A 21788-nucleotide genomic window follows, 5' to 3' on the forward strand; every position below is an offset into this window, starting at 1 on the left:
AATTTTGGCTAATAAAATATTTATTATAAGATCTATCTTATATGGTCGTCAGAACCAGCATTGTAATCTGTAGGAATTCCTTTATGTGGTTTGTCCTAAATATTTTGACTAAATATTTTTAATTTATGCTTACTTCGGAGAACCATGTTACAGCCACGATTATTCGTTCCATTATTTCTAAAGCTAATTATAAATTTTCCACTTAAATGTATTTTTAGGTATCGGAGATTTCCTTTTCATGTCTCAATATAAATTCTTTTACAAACTATCACTGATCAGAATCTTCATACCACTCTGCAATTGATAATTCTCTGTAAGCATCGATCATTTTAAGGTTTCAGAATATCAAAATCTATCGCAATCAATTCAATTCCCGATAGGTTAGATTCCAATTTAAATTCTAAAGTCTTATATATATCTCATTGTTCTCCAATAAATTAAAGAGCAATTAATCATTAACTTATCTTTCTCAAATTATTCATGAAAAATGTTAACTTATGGCTTATTCTTAAGAATGATGCCTTGTAAAGAGGACTTATAGAAAAAGCTTCATTTTATGCCATCAAAATTTAAAAATCCGAGACAGTCAGTTCGAATCCTGACAAGCTTGGCTAGATTTTGAAATTCACATCTCAATTATGAAACATATTTCTCCAATCAAAAAGATTTATCAACTGCTAATTTATCTTTGCACAATTTTTTAATTTTTTGAATAAACTTGTAGCTTTTTCCAAGGACGGATGCCTTAATTTTCTTGAAGAGAACTACTCTTCGTCGCAGACTTGCTGTGAGAACTTGCTCAGAATAAAAAGATGCCTTATCTCAAAATGTTCATATATTTTAATAATTTGAATCTACCTAATTTTTGCATCAAATTCGCTTAAAAAAGGCACTCAGAATCTGTTTAGGGTGATGTCGGATTCTCATCGAATGTCGAACTCAAGCAATGTATCCTATTTTGTTCCAAATGAAGACTTCGGAATTCTAATTTGATCCAGACAAAGCAGCATCAATACAGAACCAGGAAGATGTGAGCAAAGCAGGTTCCTTTTACCACATTCAGAACCAAAAGTGGGAGCATCATTTAGCATAACTCGGTGTTTTGTATAAGAGAAAACTTGATCGGAATCTTGAAGTAATACAAGCCTGAAGAAGCCGTGAACCTGGCAACAGTTTTCTTGCATGTTTGCATATATTTATAGGTGATCTACTGGTGCCTAACGCTGAATATTTGAACTCTAATATTTTCTGGCTCGTTGATTTCACTTCTCTGTTTAAGAAAACCCTAGATATTCCAGTGGTTGTCCGTTATTCTCCAAAAAAACTCCAATTTTTTCTTTTCTATGCAATATATGAGGTTTTTCGCATATCTAGAAGTATGAAGAATATAGACTTTTCAGTTGTTCATATGAAAGTAAAGTTTAGTTTTCTTGGGCAATCTTTGCTGGTGCTTTCAGCCATTGCTTTATGACCTCTAAGGACACAATACTGATATCAATGTGAACTGTACCTACTCTCTTTTATCATTGTTTTGAAGACTTTGATCGAATGGCATTATCAATGAATAAGAACCTCCTGATAATTAACTTATCAGTCATGTTTTATCTCCTCAACTGATTCTTTTCATTTTTTTCAGAAACAAAGAAAATTGACATTTGGATAAATCAAAATGCATTTTCATGCTTTTAAGAAAGTAAATGTGTTTGAGAGCTATATGAAAACTGTCGGTTTTATGATTTAAAAAAAAGCAATATTGTATAATGAATTTCTTACAATAGAAATGTGAGGATTGATATTTCTTTTTTAATTTAATCAATTTCTAAACGATAGCAGGAAAGATAGCGAGCATGTTAAATACCTCTGCGGTAAATAAATTCTTTTCATCGATTTGCACTACACGTTTCAAACATTATACAATTTCTCGGTATTTTTTCCAAAAACCTTTACTTAGTTAAAAAAAAAAAAAAAAAGAATTTACTTTGAATTTAAGACCTAAGCCAATAATTATTTGAAGTTTTAAAAATTTCGAAAAATAAATTTTTAGCGTATATTTTAATAATCAATGTTTTAAATTTCCGTAAATTATTTTAAGAAATAATTCAAGTGCACTATAAGAATTTTTGGAAAGTGCTTATAAACAAATACAAAAAGAAAATATTCTGAAATGAAGGTCTCATGCTTATACAGTACCAATGATAATTTGACGAAGGTCTGTAAAATTTTTTTAATATGTTAACGTTTATCTGTCGTCGAATATTTGGCTGTTTTCATCTAAGGACTTTTTTCACTTTTTCATATATAAAATATACAAGGCGAAAATATTTTATTTAAACATCAAAAATTGACATTCAGTTTTCTTGAATCCCCAATTTGAATCCGAAAAAAAATAATAATAAATTTTAGTTTGTGTCTGATTGTCAAAGCGATCTCAGAAACGTCCCAAACCTGACAGATAAAAATAGACATGCTGTAAACGTTAAAAACAAATATTTATGCGAAATATTGGTTGAAATCCTATTCCGGAACCTCTGATTACTTATCCGTCTAAGTGCAAGTGAAGAAAATTCAAAAACACAATTAAATCGAGGATATTGACTCCTGGATTATCTGCCAATTAAAAGAGTTACCTCCGATTTGCTTAAATGTACGTCTTGCAATTAGAGTTGAGGTAACTAGACCCTACGATATTATCATACTCATGATGGAATCAAAAGCCAATTAACGAACAGAAAGTTCTTTATCACTGTACCTGGAGGGTGCTGTAGGATCGCTCAATTTGTAAATCTGTATTCAATTATAATCACGTCTACGTAACGCGAATCTACGTAAAATATGAATAAAATCCGACAAAGCTCGGTTACCTTTCAACGTGCATATAAACTTGCTAACTCAAAAAAGCAATATTCTAGAGGGATGAATTTTAGTTTATAATCTTTTGTACGAAATTGGAAGTAAGCGTTCAGCTCCAGACTGTATCCTTATTTAAATTGTTTCTTTTTTCGTTTATTTATGTGTTCATGTTTGTATATGTTACAGGCAAAGTATGAAATACCATGATTCTATAGAATTCCTAGGCATTGCATAAAATGCAAGAAGTTTTTCAACAAAATATTGTTACGAAATTTCCGGGGTTCGTTTGGATAGTGGAAGTTATATGGTGTGAAGAATGCTCAATCACCAGGCGGCAGTAGAAAATAAAACAACGACGTTTATTTACACGAAGACACACGGGACAGCTCAAAGACGACAACTATATACAGCACAGAAGAAGATTATCTTCAGCCGAGACGTGCAGCATACAACAACATACACAGTAGCATACAAAACAGTATAAACAGCAACATACAAAACAGCATAAACAGCAGCATACAACAGACTCTACTGCAGACAGTAGCACACAGCTTAGTTCAGCACTAGCTTCACTCCGTTGCTGCTCCGCTTATCTCTGGAAGGCCAGTTTTTTACTGTCGATTCCGACTAGTAATTTTTTTATTTAAAAGACTAGTAATTAGACTAATAAAACTAGTAATTCCCTGGCAGCCGCGGCCGCCTTCTTTTATAGGTCTCAGGGGGTGGGGCTAGAAGCCTCTCAACCAATCAGGGACGTTCGAGGCGTATCTCGGTTCCTACTGGACGGATCAGGAAAATTCTCGATGTTTCGGGTATAATCTATTTTAGCGCCAAAGTCGTCGCCAAGTCGCCAAATGGTCTCCAAGTTTGTCGCCAAGCTCCGGGACTTCCGACGCGACACACGGACTCCGTCCAGTATAGATGACTGTAAAACATTCTTTCCGATGGTGGAACCAACTATGCTGGGAAGCAGCATTACAGATTCGTGACAATATAAAAGATGAGAATCATTACATACTTTCTCTAGGCATTCAATAGAATGACAAATGTTATTTAAGCAAAATATGAAAATAGGTTCTGATAAGATTATTATATAAATGGTGCGCATTCCTCAAAAATATAAATGTTATTCTAAAGAACTAATGAGAGTGCTATAAAAAAAAAAATTTCAAACTAAGAAAAATGAAAGTTGCACTGAACAAACTTTATGCCTTTCTTATAAAGGGAAACAAAATTTTCATGTAACAAATAAGAAATTAAAATTAACCTACTGGTTGCAACATGGTAGACTTAAATGACATTTCATTAACTTTTTCACGCAAAGACATTTCCTATTTTGGCACTTTGTTTTACATATACATTTGACGAATCTTTGGCCGCTTCCAGTGGACTGAGCAATTGCAACCGACAGGAGAGGAATTTCGTTGTCAGCAATATCTTCAATTCTAAGCAAGTTCTTAGGGCCTAAAGTGAATGGTGATCTTTCATATACTTATTTTAAAATTCTTTCAGAAAAAGGAGAGCGTTAAAAATCATTACGTGCTACGTGATATTCGAAATGAGTCGGAAATGTATTTCATACTTTGCCGATTTCTCATTTGGTATTTTATAAGATGCTTAGGAAATGTGTGAAATATGAATCGTTATATATATTGCCGACTAGTTTTAGACATTATATACAATGCCTAGGCATTATATAGAATACCGGATTTCATACTTTGTCGGTAACACACACAGCAAATATGATAGCTGAAAAATTAAAGCAGTATGAAAATTTAATTTTCTTCTGGTAAAAAAATGGATTTAAAACAATCCATCACGGTGGAATAACCTTTTATCCAATTGAAAGCACGGAAAGTAATAGACTAACCAAACCCTTATTTTTGACATCAAATAATTCACCTCGTTCTCCTCAAAGTCAATAAATTTCTCTGTTTCAATACAAAAAGAGAAATATTCCAATAAACATTCTGGTAAGAGAATCGGTTATCTGTTTTGGACAAAATGTTTCCGATTCCTCTATCCTCAAGTAAAGTTCTGTCTGTCATATATTCCGGAGACGATGATCAAATCTTTTGACAGATGGTAAAATGTGGTATATCAACGCCTGTCTGATCAGGCGTGATCTGGTATCTGTCTGTGTTGCTTGTATCCGATATATTAATGATATTCAGAGTTCCAGTTATCCAAGATTCATCAAATCAGACACTTTTCATTGATTAGCAAATTTGGGATGAATCATTTTAGATAAGGACTTGTCTATTTTCTTGGCTCTCTTCTGTCAAAAGTATTAAGCGTAAGTGAATGATATACGCATCGGAGATGCAGAGAAATGTTATAAATGGTATGGATATTGCATATTTGTTGATGCAGTTGTGGTTTATATAATTAATTCACTTTTCAAATTTAAAAACTTAATTAAACTGAGATTATTTGTTGTTATACTATCTGTTATTCAAAACGAAATAGTAAATATCCTTGAAAATATTGATGTAGATTGTCCTAGCAAACTATGAGAATAAATTCATTGGAAACAGTTGTTTTAATGTAAAGCACTACTTGAATATCCACATTTTTGATGAAAATCACGAACTGATTAGATACGTTAGATAAGGTTAGATTTAGACAAAATTTTGTTTTGGAGACAAAAGAAATATATTTCAAAAATGACTTTTTATTAAACTGCGGCCAGATGATGAAGACGACACTTGAACTATTATAACTTTCGTTATGTCAACCACTACAATTTTCACATCAACCGAAGGATATTTAATCCCCATATATTTTGAATGACTGCATCTATAAATAAAATTTTATATATTTTTATTTAATGAAATATGAAAAAAAGATTTCTAATATATATTATAAATAAAATTCAAGACAAAGTGTGTCAAATTCATGAGCAAAGTAAATCAAATTTTGATTCTGTATGAGATTCTAAAAAGATTTCTGATATATATTATAAATAAAATTCAAGACAAAGTGTGTCAAATTCATGAGCAAAGTAAATCAAATTTTGATTCTGTATGAGATTCTAAAAATATTTCTGATTTATATTATAAATAAAATTCAAGATGAAATGTGTCAAATTCATGAACAAAATGAATCAAACTTTGATTCTAAATAAGATTCTAAAAAGATTTCTGATATATATTATAATAAAATTCGAGACAAAGTGTGTCAAATTCATGAGCAAAGTAAATCAAATTTTGATTCTGTATGAGATTCTAAAAAGATTTCTGATTTATATTATAAATAAAATTCAAGATGAAATGTGTCAAATTCATGAACAAAATGAATCAAACTTTGATTTTAAATAAGATTCTAAAAAGATTTCTGATATATATTATAAATAAAATTCAAGACAAAGTGTGTCAAATTCATGAGCAAAGTAAATCAAATTTTGATTCTGTATGAGATTCTAAAAAGATTTCTGATTTATATTATAAATAAAATTCAAGATGAAATGTGTCAAATTCATGAACAAAATGAATCAAACTTTGATTCTAAATAAGATTCTAAAAAGATTTCTGATATATATTATAATAAAATTCGAGACAAAGTGTGTCAAATTCATGGACAAAGTAAATCAAATTTTGATTCTGTATGAGATTCTAAAAAGATTTTTGATATATATTATAAATAAAATTCAAGACAAAGTGTGTCAAATTCATGAGCAAAGTAAATCAAATTTTGATTCTGTATGAGATTCTAAAAAGATTTCTGATATATATTATAAATAAAATTCAAGACAAAGTGTGTCAAATTCATGAGCAAAGTAAATCAAATTTTGATTCTGTATGAGATTCTAAAAATATTTCTGATATATATTATAAATAAAATTCAAGATGAAGTGTGTCAAATTCACGAGCAAAGCAAATCAAATTTTAATTCTATATGAGATTCTAAAAAGATTTCTGATTTATATTATAAATAAAATTCAAGATGAAATGTGTCAAATTCATGAACAAAATGAATCAAACTTTGATTCTAAATAAGATTCTAAAAAGATTTCTGATATATATTATAATAAAATTCGAGACAAAGTGTGTCAAATTCATGGACAAAGTAAATCAAATTTTGATTCTGTATGAGATTCTAAAAAGATTTTTGATATATATTATAAATAAAATTCAAGACAAAATATGTCAAATTCATGAGCAAAATGAATCAAATTTCGATTCTATATGAGATGAAAACAAAGACCTCAATTTTTATTAAAAAGCCTTCAATTTTTATGTTTATGATCATTCTGAAAAAATTGTATAATAATTATTTAAATAAAAAATGAATATGCTACTTTTTAAAAGGAACTAAAAAGTATAAAATTACTTTTTCTAGTCATATACAGATTTGAAGTCCCTAACAGAATCATAATCCTGAAAATATGTAATTTTTATTTTAAAAATTAATAATCTGCATAAATTTCAAATAAGAAATCTGTAAAGGATTATAAATCTATATGGGATGTAGAGAAATTATTTTATACTTTTCATAACTTTTTAAAAATGTTGTAAAATATTTTTATTTAAATAAATAGTTTCAGCTTTTTAATTATATGTGTGTGAAATTATTCAATCGATTTTGAATTCATTACCTGATGATCTACACCTGATAATAAAACTTGTACCAAACAATCAACAAATCGACCTCATATTTGCTTTGTAATCCAATTCTGAGCTATGTTTAAAGTCTCTAGCTCATCGGGAAGTTAGTTTAAAATCGATTGCAAAATTTTTCCAGAACAGACAAATAAAAATGAGTTAATAAAAGCATATTAAAAAGAATAGAGGACAAGGGTAAAATTAATGTTTCCTTCTTAACGTTTCTGGTACTTAGCATCCATCTCTATTTCCAATGATAACTTATTCACAATTATTTATTTCAAAATTAGCAGATTATTATCAGTAATCTCCGATATTATTAGAAATCTCTGCATTTACTATGAAATGACACGCATTCATTTCTAAATTTACATAGTTTCTAGTATTATTTTATTATGAGATTCGAAGCATTCTTTTTTTCAATGTTTTGCTTGAATGCTTTGAATTAGTCACTTCACTTGGTATTTATATTCACAACTATTTAATAGTCATATGACTTTCTCTATATGATAATAGTTACCGATATGAATATCTATTAAATTTTAGCAGAAATTCTTATTTGCTTCTCTTTACTATATGCCATAGAAAGTGGCTGTAGACTGTGTTATCGATAAAAATATGGTTTGAAAGTGTCATCTGCAAAATGAATGTTATTTTAAAGTATTCTTTTGTATTCCGTGATACCCTTATATCCCCTTTTTGTTTACTGAAATTCCATCCAAAGATAAGCCAATTTTAGCTTATCATCTAGTTCAATTTGGACCAAAGCACAACAAAAGTTATGACTTCAGTCTCCAGTCACCCATCTCTGTTCACAACAGATAAAATTTGATATATAAGGAATTTCTCTGACCAGTAAGTACATTTAAATAAGGAATTAAATTGATATAAAATTTTAGTTAAAACTTGAATTTAACTGTTTTAAGACTCGAATGGCAAATATTTACAAAATTGAGACCACCCAACTTCATTTAATTTCGTCTTTATATCTTAAGAAGTCTCGAATAAGTCAAGTTACAGCACTAGAATACTAGTGGTGTTTTTGGTATAATTCTATTCTAAACTCCAAAACTATTATTTAAAAATGGCTTGGAAACGATACGTTGATATAACTCGACTTGTAACTAACTTTACTGAATGTTGAGAACCTTTGTTAACACTTCTGTATAATCAGAAATTTAAAAGATTAATTTACAAAATGTTAATTAGAAGGATTGTTACGTATTCTTACATTTATGGAGGAAAAAAAATGTTTACAGCACTCCTCGACTTTAACGACTCCCTTGTTCCAAACTTTTTACCATGGTTCATACTTCTCAAAACCCATCTCCTTCATAATACCCTTCTTGCGATTAAATTTCTAATCTTTATGTCTCCTAAGCCAGATTCAGTGTCCACACAATTTGGAAATAAACTTATCTTTAAAGCCATACTGGATTTCTGCTTATTCTGATATAAATCGTAAAGATTGTTACATATTCTTACATGGATGAGTCAAAAAGATACTTATAGTACTCCTCGACTTTGACAACTCCCTTGTTCCAAAGTTTTTGCCATGGTTTATACTTCTCAAAATCCATCCCCTTTCCGCAATCAAATAACTAATCTCTACGTCTCCTAAGCCAGATTCAACGTTCGTACACTTTGAAAATAATTGTATCTTTACGAGTATCTTCAAAATCATGCCGGATTATTGCTTATTCAGATTATTAATTAAAAGACTGTTACATACTCATACATTGAAGGACAAAAATATATTTATAGTACTCCTCGACTTTGACGATCTCTTGTTCCAAACTTTTTATCATGATTTATACTTCTTAAAACCCATCCCCCTCATAATACCTTTCTTGCGATTAAATTGCTAATATTTACGTCTCCTAAGACGAATTCAACGTTCATGCACCCTTAGAAATAAACGTATCATTAAATCCACTCTGAACTGCTACCTATGTAGGTTATTGACTAGACAGCCAGCTGCGGCAGCATCCTTTCCCTGTCTTTCCCCTAATTAGAACGATTCAGTTATGCAATCAGTATCGGTGTTGCTGAAAGACACGGATGATTGATAGCTTTGTCAGGATGCTTTAAAGGTGAAACACACTAGCTACCTGCACAGGTAGATATAACTATTTGATTAGGAAGTACGATTCAATTTCTGGTTTGTTTACACTGGTTGGGGGGGGGGACTTTGGGCGGTTTTGTAGAAGAGAGATAATTACGACCCAACAGTAGATAGTTAAATGCAAACCATTAGGAAATTATGAATGTTTGGTAATGGAATTAAGCAAATGTAGAGAGTGATAATTTGGTATGCAAAACGTCAAATATTCGAATGGAGTTTTGTGGAATATTAGAATTTACGATTGATCATGAAATGAGTATTCGTACTTTCGTAGATTTTTTTTTTGTATCTTAAAATCGCTTAAGAATGATATGGCTCTTTTTCTAGTTTAGTTTAATTCTATTATAGTTTAATTTGGCTGCTTTGGAATAGACCTCATAATTTTGAACCATTTTGATGACGAGGACGACATCTGAGCTAGCGCTCCCTTCTCCAAACTTCCACACCACACCAGCAGGAGGGCATCTGGCGCGGATGAATCTAACATGTACCATCCAGGCGTAAACGACTTATCTTTGGTAGACTGGAACCCTCCGGTCCCAAAGATAGAGAGACCGGTGGGTACCACCAAGTCACCGCGGCCATCTTTTTCTAATATAAATCATTCTTAAAATAATATTTGAGCTTCCTTTAAAACACTTGGAGATCTAGTAGCACGAATTTAATTCGACTGTTGCTTTTATTTAAAAAATTTGCTTTAGAAGTGTTTACTTGATAAAAATAATGACAAAATTCGCGTTACGTTGCTTTCCCATGTTAGCCCGTAACTGGAAACATGAAATTTCCTCATATGGCCAGAGACATGGAGTCAAAACGACTCCATTGTTATTTTTCTTTCTTGTATTTTGTTAAACAGCATTGGAATTTATTTTGGAAACACAATACATTCGGGGAATCATGTAGTTACCAAAGATATTTAAAATACTGATATTAAAAGCGCTAAATGTTATAATATTAAATGTTGGAAAGATGTTATAAGAAAAACCTAAACAAGCTTTAAATGTGTATTTACTTCGTTTAGATATCACGGGATTACACTAATGTTAATAACTGTTAGAAATTAACAAACAATGACTGAAGAAAACAATTTTTTAAGAAGATTTCTTTTTTCTTTTTGCATTAGTCAAATTAAAAGAAGTTTGAGAGATATGGAGTCAATGACTCCATAAATAACGACAAAAATTTTGAACAAGAATAACTCGGTTATAGGCATGTGTTCATGCTTAGACTTTTTCCAACATATCGCTGAAAGAACAACTTGAAGGTACTGAGGAGATGATTATATTCAAGGACAAAATACCACGTGAAAATCAGAGCTAATAAAAAAAGCGGTGACATTTTGACTCCCGTTTCCAGTTAAACAAAATTTTTTTGTATTAATTATATGCGTAGTTAGCTTTTTGATGAAGTAAAGGTACATATATGACAATGTTCGGAAAGAATTTTATAAAAACATTCATAAAATGCTTTATGAATTTTCAGCAAAATAGCTTAGAATCACACTTATAAAACAAAAATATACCAGTTAAAATGCCAAAAGTGTATTTAGAAAAAACTAGGAAAAAATATGAATGTTTTGGACAGTATAAAAGACATTTCTAGTTTAGACGCTTATGAAATCATTTATTTAAAATTTTGCAAGTACATTAAGAAACAGTACCTTAGTTTTACTTTCTCAATTATTGGCTATTTATTCAAAATAAATTGCTTACAGAGAAACTTTATTGAAAACAATTCATGACGATTTCCCCATGCAGCAGACGATATTTACCATAAGCTGGGAACAAATCCATCGGCGAGAGAATGCTTTCGACATATCAAAATCGTCAATAAATTCCCCAGCATCAAAATTTATTAAATATTTTCTCGATGCCAAAGCATGCCAAGAAATATTTGCATTGTTAAGCAGCATTTTGTTTAATTCCTCCTGTTTAAAGCGAATTTGTCAGGAAAACCGATAAGAGCCTTGTTTGAAGCCTGTGGAATTATCTTCAAAAATTAAATGAAGCGAAGTGGCGTCATTCGTCTGCTCTTCCGGGCAAGTTGAGGTAAGATGAGAGGGACGGAGGGGTTATTCAGAGCTGCGATATGTGGAAATAAAAAATTGGAGGACATTAGTAGATGAAATGGGAACAAAAATTTTGATCACATGAAGTTAAAACAATCATAAGAGTATAATTAGTAAGTTAGATGTTATGTAATTTAAATAATTTTAATCATATTGCTAAATATAAGAAAAGAATCAGATCAGTAGTTTTGTCTTCAATCTAAAAAATTTAATAATTTTACCAACTTAAACAAACCAACAGTTAAGATAAATATAATAAAAATATATAAAATACTTTTATTAATGCACCAAAATGTAGAATTTCTAATCTAATTATTTTCTATTTTTTTTCTCTTAAATTTATAAATCTTATTCTTAAATTTAAAATTTATATGAAAGATTTTTTTTATCTTTATATCAAGTTTTGTCTCTCTAATCCATCGCCAAGGTTTTTCCTATTTTGTGCTATAAAATTTCAAATGCGCCCATGTCCAAAAGTAAGGTCACAAACATAAAATCGGTGAAAATTGATGAGCTCTTCACTGTGTTACCACGAAATTTGTCACAGAGATATGTTACATTGGGGAAAAAGAATATAGCAGCATATGGAAAAGATTTTAATTGTGGATTAAGAAACAGAATATACAGGGTGCGGCAAAAAAACTCGGACAAAGTGATTACATCATAGAATAGATGTTAATTAATTTCTTTTTCATTTTTGTTCATTTCTTTTTGTCTACCTCTTCAGTTATAACGTATTTTATAATATATCTATTAATTTACTTTTTTGGCTTTTTTACAATGCCAAGCAAAAGATATACTATTTTAGATTTGTTTAAATCAAAGAAAACGGCAGTATGAAGTCGTTCGTTAACTTAATGTGCCTCGGCAAACAGTGTCTGGTGCAATCTATCGCTTCAAAGAGCTTGGCAATGATGGTCAAAATTCAGGAAGTGAACGAATACGTATAGTGAGTATATTGCAATAGCCGTAGGCTTATCAAGTCAAATCAATCAAAATCAATTATCAATTATCAAAAAGCGAGTTCTATGAAATTCGAGGGTTTGCGTGAAAAAGATCGCCAGTGAAGTAGGAATAAAAGACCAAAAAATTCAACTTCTCAGTGAAGAAAAAAACTCGGGGGCTCTAAAGACGCCGAAAACTTTTAAAACGGGCTACAAATCAGCGCTGAGAGAGATTACTTTTCACTTAAGAGAAACTCTTTACCGTCCAAAAGATCATAACTCCTAGAACTATAGGATGTAGTCTGTAGACACTCCAAGCACTTCAGCAATTGTTGAACATCGCCAACATCCAAAATCGGTCATGGTCTGGGACGGAATCTGCGCAAGCGGCAAAACATCTCTCGTTTTTGTGGATGAGGACGTTAAAATAAATAAAAAAAGTGTACCAGCGAGACATTCTAGAAGCTGTTGTATTTCCGTGGACTAAAATGCACTTCGACAATGTATAATGGGAGTTTCAACAAGACTCCGCACCAGCTTACAAGCTAAAAAGACAGAAGAATGGTGCAAGACGCATTTTCCAGACGTGATATCATCCGAAGAATGGGCACAATGCTCGCCGAATCTCAATCCTATGATTACAGAGTATGGTACATTTTGAAGTCTGGGCTTGCACTAAACGACATAAAAGTTTGAACTCTCTAAAGCAATGGCTTCAGCGGGATTAGGATCGATAAAATATAGAAAACTTGAGGCCCATTGCTGAAAATTTCTATAAGCGCTTGCACGTCTGTGTCATTGCAAGAGGCGGCAACTTTTAAACAAACTAAATTTATCTATTAGTAAAAGTCTACTCTTATTATTATTTATTACATTTTGTTAATTTATTTATTTTTTAATCAAGTTATATTACAAATTGTACGTCCGGGACTTTCAGGCCGCACCCTGTATCAAAAAGTGTTAAATCAGAGATAAATCATTAAATCATGAATCAGAGATAAAGCATTTACCTTGGAGTCTTTCTAATATGGAGTGTGGCCACGGTGCACTTTTATACAAGCTTCACTGCAGACAGTTTAACTTATTTTTTTTTAATGCAATATTCACAAAACTGCTTGCAAAATTCCCAACTGTATAAACGTTCTAATTCCATTAGTTCTGCAAAAACTAAGGCTAATGTCTTCTTCAAACTTGTTACATTTTCTTCAAAATAGATAAAATACAAATTCTATACATTTTACTAGCAGCAATTTAGAATTATTTTGAAAAACAAACTATAAAGTCTATAATACATCAGGATATGAATAAAAATGTTATTAAAATAATAATTCTATACAAGCATGAAAAATGTAGATAAAATTAATATACGGTTCTAGTAAGTTAATTTATAAGGGGTGTTCAAATGAAAAGGTACGAAGCAACATTGTGGGTATAAATGACTTTATTCAAAGTATACACCATTGGCCTGAGCACAACGATCCCATTGATTAACGAGCCGAAGGATTCCCTGTTCTCAGAATTCCTGTGGCCGTGACGAGACTCAGTTCTTCACAGCGTCCTTGAGTTCGCCGCCCAAGGTCCGCTACTTGTTGAATTCCTCGAGCTCAGAAGAATCATAAACTCCGATTTGTACTGTGAGACACTCCGAAGACTACGAAGGTCCATCAAGAACAAAAGACCAGGACTACTCACGGAGGGTGTGGTCCTGCTCCATGATAACGCGCGTCCACACATCTCCAGGGTCACACATGCGGAACTGGCAAAATTCAAGTGGTATCAGCTCGACCATCCACCCTACAGCCCGGACATGTCGTCTATAGAATTTCATGTGTTTGGTCCTCTGAAAAACATCTGCAAGGGAAGCGCTTCAACTCGAACGGCGAACTCAAAGACGCTGTGAAGGACTGGGTCTCGTCACGGCCACAGGAATTCCAAGAACAAGGAATCCTTCGGCTCGTTAATCAATGGGATCGTTGTGCTTAATCCTATGGTGAATAAAGCTTCTTTTATACCTACTGTTTCTTCCGTACCTTTTTATTTAAATACCCCTTGTAATTTCTTAAACTCAACGCAATCCCCCCCCCCTTTTCTTTTATCGGGATGCCAGCCAAATAAAACTATTGACTTTCAAACAATATTAGCATACAATGACTCTAGAAGTTCAAAAAAAGAATTAGTTCTTTGCATCATGATATTCCCAAATTACCCAAAAGCAGAAAAATACTATGAATTTTATTTTAAAGTTTTCTATGAATTTAAATAAAATCTGAAATAATAGTGAGCACGAGTGTATGGCAAATAGAAATTTATTTAATTCAAATTGAATCTGTGAAATGTTTGCATAGAGTTCGTAAAATTCATGAAGGAACCATTAAAAAATGAAAAATGAAAACGTATCTGATTAATAAAAAATACCTCGCCGTAATGTTAATAGGGCTATGGATCTAGCACTGATATTCGAAAAATTAAAAATTTCGGACTCCTCTTGTGAATATTAGAAGTGTTGTTTAAAATGGTTCATGGTTTTATTTTCTTCATTCGATTGCATAAATTGCATGTGAGAAATATGAATCGTTTCATAGTTTATCCAGCAGTTCTCTAAACTGTCTGACAGCCTATAACTTACTTTATTTTATGCAGTGCCAGATCTCACCGGGGGATCACCTCAAAATGAGAATGAGAAGCATCCGGCATGGTGGTTGGTTCTCGCCACTCTAGAAGGTACACGAATAGAGGGTGTCCTGACTCCTCCCATTGATGACGGGACGTACTTCCCATGGGAAGGGCTGTATCGTGGCCGGTGATGGCCCATAGGACTCAACCACAGTTCCCACCAGTGTTACTGTTGCGGCGGTCCGGTCATTCAATATTATTTATCTTTGTGCCTTCAGACGGGTCGGAGAGTCAGTGATATGACTTATGCAGTGTCAGTAACATACTTAAATGCCTTTTAAATCATTTTTTTATTCTTTTTGATTTCGCATTATTATCTTTTATTAAAATGATGTACGAAACAAAGTTTCAATGTTAATGAAGTTTCTCATTCATACAGATAACAAACAAAGCTTCGTAGTTGACGTTATAAAAAATCCTTTTTTTTATTTTGAATACAAAAATTTTATTGTTATCATTCTCTGACATTAAATTCTACAGATACTTCTCACATTTTTATAAGTAAATCTAGTAATTTTTCACTAAGAAGTTTTAAACAATCTCCTTCCCTCAAAAATACGTCAATGAATTGTTTTACCAGCCCTAATTTTATGTGAAAGGAGTTGAAATAAAATCTTCTATGGATGAACTTTCCTTGAAAATTTTGTCTCCTAATATCATTTTTCTGTCTCTAATTTCATGACAAAATAAACAAAGTACAATTTCTCCAAAAATTTAAAAGATGTCTTGGTATATTTGTTTTTTTTTACTGTATTATTACCACAAAATAAATCAAAAACCTGCTGTTCAATCAATTCCTCTATTGGTAGCCATTTCTCTCAATCGGAATATATATAAAAAAATCAGTTGTATTCGAAGCTCGAAATTTAATTACACGTGCAAAACAATGAGATAATCTAGATGGACTCTGTTTGATGAACAGAGAGAAACAAGAAAAAGGAACGCCGATAAACAGAGAGATGGAGAGACAGGTATCTATAGGCTTATAATCCAATTTTAACTTGTTTCTCAGGTTTATCTACTGTGCTTAGCAGGCAGTTTAAAGTTTCCGAGAAAAAATGCGACTCAATAATAGTTTATTCTTTCTTAAATAAAACAAATTATGATTTAAAATACTGAAATGTATTCAAAATTTCATATTAATATCAAATTTGTGCATGCTGGCATCTGTAACTTATGAATAAAATGCATGACGAATAATATTAATTATTTTTCAGTAATAACATAGCAAAACTATCAAAAAACGAATTAATTTAAAGTAATTTTTTTATACCGAAGCAGTTTTATGACAGATTGATGCAATAAGAAATATTCGAAATTGCAATTTAAAATATTGTAATGTATTTTAAAATTTCACATAAATATCACATTTGTACATACTACACCTGTAACTTATGAATAAAATACATAGTAGAAATATTCAAACTAATTTTGCACTAATAGCATACCAAAACTATCAAAAACAAATAATTTTAAGACAATTTTTTTTCATCCCAGAGCAGTTTTAAAGAAATATTTGAGAATTTCTCTTCGCATTTCCTATCCCCGCATATTTCAATCTTTTGTTTCCGTCCACCGACAGAATTCCATACCAGCCCAATACAAAACAGCTCAAACATCGCACACTCTACTTAGCAACGTACCTTCCCAATCCATGTAACATACATATCGGATTGCTGCCTTTTCAATTTACTAAATGCAACTGAAACAGGCTTGTCGTTGCATCCTTTCTGTATCTCTCTCCTAATTAAAGGGGTTCAGTTATGCAGATTGAGATAGCCGTTGGTGAAGGACTAGGATGATTGATTGCCTTGTGGGAATGGCCGAAAGGAAGGCCGGCTACCTGAACCGGTTGATAGAATCATCCGATTAGGATGTACGATTCGATTTCTGGTTTGTTTAAGCAGGTTTATTCAGGGTCTTGGGGTGGTTTTGAGAAGTGAGGTTATGATGGAATAATAAAGGGGCTTTAAATATTAGTCAATTTTGCTATTTTGAATGTTCATTCTTGGTGTTGATGCCTGATGTTTGATGTCGAAACTAGGCCTGCAAATCGGGGTAAAATTGAATATGCACTGTTTTGTAGGAGATTATAAAGGAGGTGCCAAATTTTACCCAAAAGTTGAATTTGCCGTCATTCATGAAGTAATGTATAAGCAATCCTATTAAAAAAACCATTTGACAGCTGATAATTTAAGATTAGGAAAAATGAAGCGTTACACGATAGAACGACGTGTTAATGCAAGATCTGAATTAAATAAAAAAAAATTCTTTAAATGTGGAATAACACATAAAACAAATGTCCATGGAGGACATTTGTTTTATGTGTTATTGGCTTTGCTGTCACATACGCCTTTTTTTTTCTGAAATTTTCCATGGCCATTTTGTGTAAATGTGGCTGAGTTTCTTTCATGCAGAGTTGAATTTCCTCCTTGAATACAATCGTGCTTGTGGGCTTATTGTCATAGACCTTTGAATTCAAATATCCCCATAAAGTGTTAAATCATGCGATCTAAGTGGCCAATTCTGAAATTTTCGAACTGTGGCTGCCAGACTTTCATTATTTATTACATATTGCTCAACAATGATAAGGTATTCTATCGGGTAAGGTTCCATTTTTACCAACTTCAAACTATCAGCTGTCAAATGGTTTTTTTAATAGGGTTCGCAACACATTACTGCTCAAATGGTGGCACATTCAAATACTACGTTAATTTTGGGACATTCTTTATATAAGGCATGTTTCTGCTTTCAATAAAAATTTTGCGAGTTTGTTAGATTTTACTCTGATTCATTTCAAATTCATTTTTTTTTTCTGAAAAAGTTTAGTTTATTTTTAGGATGTGTTCTATTATTATAGTGAGTTTTAGTAATCATGACCACAGAAAATTTTTATCTCCTTTTTTTGGTGAATTAGTGTGTCTTGTGGATGGTCATTGGATAGAAATTGCAAGATCTAACATTAGATTCCTATAATATAAAAAGGTTATTCCCTTAATAAAATAGAAAAAAAATCAATACCTTCAATTGTTTCGTTTCTGTTTTATTGCTTTATTTAAAATGGTAGGATTTTTTTTCGTTAGAAATTGATTTGCTAACAAACTATTTCCCAACATGACGATTCAGACCTTCGATCTCAAAACAAACACGTTAAGAGTCAAATTATAGCTGATGTCCAGAGGTAAAAGCTAAGTGGAAAAAGAAGATCAAAAGCAAATGAATTGGATCTTTCCCATGAAGCTCTGGTAAGGAAATTTAATAACAAAATTATCTTATAATCAATTACCACTATTGTGATTGCTACCTGTATATTACACTTAAAATCCGATGTATTTTAGTTTCACAGTGATTTTTGCCTAAGCTGATACATCTGATGTATTAACAAATATTAATAAATATATGCATTAACAGTCAATTGAAAAGCAATTATAATTTTGCAAATTTAATGCTTTTTATAGATTACAATCAGAGAAAATACGGTTTAAACAAAAATCATAAGAAATTATAATGATAATGTTTAAAATTTATTTTTATGATCAATGGATGCGTTTATTTAGTTTTTTTAAAGACGATATTAATATAAATATTTTCGCTGGCGATTCGAATTCTTTTCTTTTTTTGGGGGGTGGGGGGAGTTTTGTAGAATTCCAGTATTTAGTTTTAAAAATTCTATCATATTTGGCATTGCACATTTATCTAAATGACATATTTAATATACATAAACAGGAAATAACAGATTTCCATACTAGACAGTAATTAAAATTCCCTGATAAAAACAAGGTATTTGAACCAATTTCGATTGTTTATAATGTAATTTTAGATTTTTTATGAAATAATAATATCTCGTTAAATGAAAATAGAGGTGAAATTTTTATTTAACCTCTTTTGTATTCTACCTTATCTCACATTCTTACCTTTCTCCCATCAAATGTTTATAGTTAATGATTAGTTGACTTTATATTTTTATTGAACAAAGATTCAAAAGTTTTCATTTATTATAAAATTTCTTCAAAATGGAATTTTTTTTTTATAATCACTCTATAATTTAAGTTCTAATAATCACTCTATATTAGACCTTTAATTATAGAGTGAGTCTTTATAATCACTCTATAATTAAAGTTATTCTAGTTATCTTAGTATTACAAGTATAGGAATTAACAATTAATAGCAGACAAAACAAAGAGCCAGTTTAATGTAAATAATTATTTTAAAAATTTAAATCGAAACTTCTATTTATCAATAAATTGGAAACTCAAATTGAGTTGTTTGATACCCTTATATTCCACATAAATTTTGAAGAACTTATGGAAATTGCACAATGAATTGAATAATTCCCCAACTCTTCGAAAGTCAAAAAACTATTTCTGTATGATACATAGTGAAATGTTATCCCAAAAATTTCCCAGGAAACGAATCAGTTATCACATCCGGAATAGACGTTCATTATTTACATTGCAATAATTATTTAAAAATTTAAATCGATCTTCTAATCATCAATAAATTGAAATTACGTTATTTGATTTCCCTTATGTTCTACAGAAATGTTGAAAAACTTGTGGAAATTGCTCAATAAATTGAATAATTCCTCTACTATTCGAAAGTCAAAAAAAAAACTATTTCTGTATGATACACAGTGAAATGTTCCCCTAAAAAATTCCCAGGAAACGAATCAGTTATCATATCCGGAACAGACGTTCATCATTTACATCGCAAAAACTATATAGAAATTTAAATCGATCTTCTAATCATCAATAAATTGAAATTACGTTATTTGATTTCCCTTATGTTCTACAGAAATGTTGAAAAACTTATGGAAATTGCTCAATAAATTGAATAGTTCTCCTACTGTTCGAAAGTCAAAAACCCATTTCTGTATGATACACAGTGAAATGTTCCCCTAAAAATTTCCCAGGAAACGAATCAGTTATCGCATCTGAAACAGACGTTCATCATTTCCCACCTTCACTTCTCTTCTTTCCAGGGAAACTTCTGGCTGCATATAAATTCCGACAGGCCCCGTTAGTCCCGCTGACAGGAGTTACAATTCGGCTTGTCACTCGAGTTCGCCTGGCCCCGGGGAATCCGGCATCCATCTAACCTGTATGCATGTCATTTATCTGTGATATTTAGATTTCTAACCTATACTGAAACTGGTAAATCTGTCACTTTTCGTGGATTGTCAAGTCTCGGGGGAATAACTTGGGATAGCGACCTGTCCTCTGCCATCAAGAGTTTTATTCGTAACAATTTTAGATGGAGAATAAGTATGTGGGATAAATGCTGGAACAAAATAAAACACACAAAAGAGGCGACGCTGGTATACTTTTGTGAGTATTTTTAACATTTATTCAATTTCCTAGGTTTATCAAGGAAAGGACACACAGTTTTAATAGAACAACAAAATAAATCTCGCAAAAGAGGCAACGGTTGGTTACTTTTGTGAGTATTTATAACATTTTTTCAATTTCCTAGGTTTATATGTACAGGAAAAGGACACACAGTTTTAATAGGACAACAAAATAAATCCCACAAAAGAGGCGACGTTGATATATTTTAGTGAGTATTTTTAACATTTATTCAATTTCCTTGGAAAAGGACACAAAAGTTTTAATTTAATAGTAATTATATTGAAGAGGGAAAAATATGCTTACTAAAATAATTCATAGAATATTTTGTTCTATAAATCATTATTTAAAATTTATATCTATTTTATGAATTATAATTTCATATTTATATTTATACTGTGAATTATTATTAGAAACGTTACTTTCAAATCGCAGGGGAAATATTCTTTGGAAAAATGGCTTTCAATTAGCCTGACATTGGAGATTAAATTTTTCAATAAATAAATAAATATATATCCGGTCTTCTTAAAGTTTCACTGATTTCCATTCTGTTAAAAAACTCAAAGTAAAATTTTATGATTAAATCGTGAATCATAGCTTTATTTAAAAGTTCCACTAGAACAGTTAGATTCAAGTCACGTTTTAAAACTACATAAAACATATTTTGGAAAAATCTTCTAAATATGAACCTTCATGATGAAAACAATAGGGAAAATTGGAACAAAAGCGTGACTGATGAGAAATTGATTCGAGGGCATTAAATCAAATTTCGTACAAGAAATAGCAAACACATTGTTATTTATTAGATTTCTCTAAATTGGCATAAAATGAACTTTAGTAATGAATGGAAATAATATCTGAATTATTTTTTACAAAGGTAATATTTCAGTCGCATAAACAATAATGAATAAATAAACAGGAACAAAAATAATTGTTTCATAAGCTTATAAAATATAATTTAAATAGATTGTTAGAATATGTGATTTTTATTTCATTAGATCTGGTTAAATAAAATGTCAAAGAAGATAGACCTTTCTTTGAATACAGCTGATAATAAGTAATTTTTTTTAATATTTTCAATCTCGTTCAATCTTTGGAGTATATTGGTCGAATTTTGGCATACAAAAAATGGCATGATAATATTCAAATGCATGTGTATTCTTTTTAAACAAAAAAAGG

General features: G+C 31.1%; 1 long non-coding RNA gene across 1 annotated transcript in view; it reads left to right on the forward strand.

Annotated features, from left to right (window-relative positions):
* The window catches only part of LOC129989410 (uncharacterized), a 295435-nt gene that overhangs the window by 156853 nt on the left and 116794 nt on the right, over window positions 1–21788 (forward strand). The window contains exon 4 of the long non-coding RNA XR_008785768.1: window positions 20737–20820. This is a non-coding gene — a long non-coding RNA (uncharacterized LOC129989410). The remainder of the gene's footprint in view (window positions 1–20736; window positions 20821–21788) is intronic.

This window comes from Argiope bruennichi, chromosome 10 (assembly GCF_947563725.1).
Source record: "Argiope bruennichi chromosome 10, qqArgBrue1.1, whole genome shotgun sequence".
Lineage (NCBI taxonomy): Eukaryota > Metazoa > Arthropoda > Arachnida > Araneae > Araneidae > Argiope > Argiope bruennichi.